Source organism: Callorhinus ursinus, unplaced genomic scaffold, assembly GCF_003265705.2.
Source record: "Callorhinus ursinus isolate GAN/ISIS: 27379988/994484 unplaced genomic scaffold, GSC_fseal_2.0 scaffold25, whole genome shotgun sequence".
In the NCBI taxonomy this organism is placed as follows: domain Eukaryota; kingdom Metazoa; phylum Chordata; class Mammalia; order Carnivora; family Otariidae; genus Callorhinus; species Callorhinus ursinus.
Window position 1 is genome coordinate 14,221,311 of NW_027397087.1, and position 3,373 is coordinate 14,224,683.

A 3,373-nucleotide genomic window follows, 5' to 3' on the forward strand; every position below is an offset into this window, starting at 1 on the left:
TTTAGGCTTGTTTCCAATAGAGCAGGTGCTTGCCGGTCATCTGTCCAGTATTCATCCCCCTCTCATTTCTTAATATTACTCGGGTTCTAATAAAAAAAAGTCACTCACCCCCCAAATCACCCCAGTGCTTGTGAGAAACTGACCCCACTCACAGCCCCAACAGTGGGCCCTTGTTGGTTGAAACTAATCAAGCCCTTCCATTTCTCTGTCCATGTCATTTACATAGGGGTGGGCATGTGACATAAATGTCCAAACCTTAAAAATCTTGCTGAGAAGGCTGGGGCAGAAGTGCTCTCCCCGTTGCTTCATGTAAAACAGCAGCATGATGCTCCAGTTGCTGCAGACACTCATCCTATGACCACAGGAAGAACCAGTCCTAGGATAAACATACCATCTAGGAAGCAGAGTAGAGGTATTAGAAGAAACTTGTTGAGCTGTGTTGAAGCCCAATCAGCCTGAAATCCCCTTTATTGCTTAAGTCAATTTGAATTGGGGTATTTTAAGGGTGAAATTGTGTCCCATTTGCCTAGAACAGTCCAAGTTTATACCCATTGTCCTGGAATAATTATTAGTGATGCCTTCTTTCACTCTTACAGTACTATAATTTATATAATAAATCACATGGCCAGTCAAGTTTTTCTGTAACTTGAAATAACATATTCTAATGAACCCCCTCAAATTCTTTCTCAGTCAGACTTTCTTTTTTATGCTTTTCACAAATACCGTGCAACTGGATGTGAGAAGATCAGAAAATACTTAAAGATCCCCTGATAAATAGAGCATTGTAACTTTGACACATAGAATTCCTGAATCTTTCTTGCTTTTGGCCAGCTAAGAAAAGGTCTCTTCATGCACAAATCTAATGAAAAGGCCATTTGAAGATCTAAGATCCAGTAACCTCCTGCTTCCTGTAAGCCACACCTAATCTCAGCTGATCACTGGTCACAAGCATCACTGCCATGAATTTAGAAGCATCTCACCCACATTCACTTTGTCAGCAGGTGAAGATTAGTCTGTTTCTTGCTGTTCTATAAACAGTCAAATGTAGTCCTCAGAACAGAAAGAACTGTGCATCACTGAACATCATATTGATGCTCCAGCGTAGCATATCAATGCCAGCACCCTGGGAACCAGATTGAAAAGGTGTTCTTGGCGTCTGACTCAGCTAGAGCAACATACTGAGTTAACCATGGATCCCAGCTAGGAACGTTAATTTTAGCAGGGGAAGAAAAAGAGGAATTGAGGGGGAAAAAAAGCTCTAATGGAAAATATTAATCACAGACTTTTGGATTTATATCCTGAAATGCAGCACAGTCTTTAGGAATTGGAACTTGGGGGAGAGAAACATAATGGTTACAAAGGAAAAATAAGGAAGGCTTAAAGTACCATAATTATCGATGCACTTACCATCCTTGAATATTTCCTTCCACTCATATTCTATGAAAAAAAACCTGAAAATATTTCCCTTTTCTTCTGCTTAATCTTCACCAACTAACCTTAAAAAAAAACTTTAAAATAGCTATTATTGCAACTTGTAAAATAAGTCTAACAGGATATCCTGGCCGGGCAGAGAATGGGGCTCCAATATTTTGAGTGAGTCTCTTTGAATATAGTAGTTGTACCTACAATGGCTGGGAGGAGTTAAGTTGACTCTCTTCTAATGAACCTGGTTGGTGTCATGAGGACTGTACTTCTGGGGGTCCCAAAAGGTCTGCACCCAGTGGAAACAAGTCTGGCGAGAGGGGTCAGATAAGGAACAGGGCCCAGGTCTTGAGAGGGAATGGGAGTTCTGAGCACAGCTTAGAGGTGCCTGTAGAAATGGTCCTTATCCAAAGCTCCAGGATCTATATAACAGAGTAGCTGTATAACAGAATAGCCCCCAACTTACTGAATTAAAACAACCACCATTGTATACAAGTCAGGGGTTGGCCGATTCCTCTGCATCAGATGGCATTACTAGGATCAGCCTGTGGTATTCAGCTGGTGACTGGGTTCATCTGGAGGGGCCAGAGGCTTCACTCACATGCTTGGGGCCTTGGCAGGATGGCTGGAATCCATCTAAATCCTCTCCACCAGTTTTTCCAGCAGGGTGGTTGGATTTAGATGATGGTGCAGTGCTCCAAGAGGTCAGGGCAGAAGCTTAAAGACCAGGCACAGATCCAGTGTAGGTTCACCTCCCCTGTACTCTCAGCCATACACAGGCCAGCCAGATTTACAGGGAGGCAACTAGACCTGCTTGCCATCGAACGTGCATTGGAGAGTTTACCCACATCTCCAATCTACCACAATCAGCTACTCACTACCAGTGTGTGTGTGTGTGTGTGTGTGTGTGCACGCGCGTGGACAGTAGAAGAACAGATCTCCAAATATTTGAGGGCTACTCATGTAATGTTATGCTGGGAACTTTACTCTTTTTCAAAGCTAGAAATGAAGTCATTTTCTCCCCTTTTCTCTGAAAATGTTGCCCTCTGGACATCTGGTACACCACTTCAGACCTCGGCTAGGTGCAGGCAGCACTGACAACTGCGGCAGTACAGGCACATTCCCACCTTAGACCTGGATCTCTGAGGAGCTAGCTGCTCACGTGTGGGCTGCTGATCTGGTAGGGAAGAGGAAGGAGCTGCACCACTAATTCCAGTGGCATTTTGAGACTCAAGCTGAATTTCCACAGGAAATCCTGTCTTCCACCCTCCACATTCCTGGCGCCACCCTCCCCTTCAGATAAGGATCTCTGGCCTCCAGGTGCCAGGTAGCGTTCCAGTTTCCTTGACATGGAGAACAGTTCATTTTCAATTTCTGCAGGATTCAAGCAACAGCAACAGACACAAGAGTTGCGTTCTAGAATCAGAATGGTCCCTCCCTAGAAACATCAGGGAAGGACTGCAGAGTCTCCATGAGACAGAGTACACGTTTAGAAAGCAGTAGAGATGGATCATAAAGACCAGTTACCCTGGAAATGGGGTGGGGTGGGGTAATACAGTTAAATATGTGAGGGGCTTGCAGCCAATGAGATGTGAATATTCAAACAGCTTGTGCTCTTTGGCTGGTGAAGCCTGGGATGGGCACATTACATAGATGGGATCTTCTTCTTTTTTTTTCCTTTTTCTTTTCTTTCTTTAATTTTCTTTTTTCTTTTCTTTTCTTTTCCTTTCTCTTCTCTTCTCTTTCTTTCTTTCTTTCTTCTCTTTCTTTCTTTTCTTTTTCTTTCTTTCTTTCTTTCTTTTTTCTCTCTCTCTCTTTCTTTCTTTCTTCTTTCTTTCTTCTTTCTTTCTTTCTTTCTTCTTTCTTTCTTTCTTTCTTTCTTTCTTTCTTTCTTTCTTTCTTTCTTTCTTTCTTTCTTTCTTTCTTTCTTTCTTTCTTTCTTTTTCTTCCT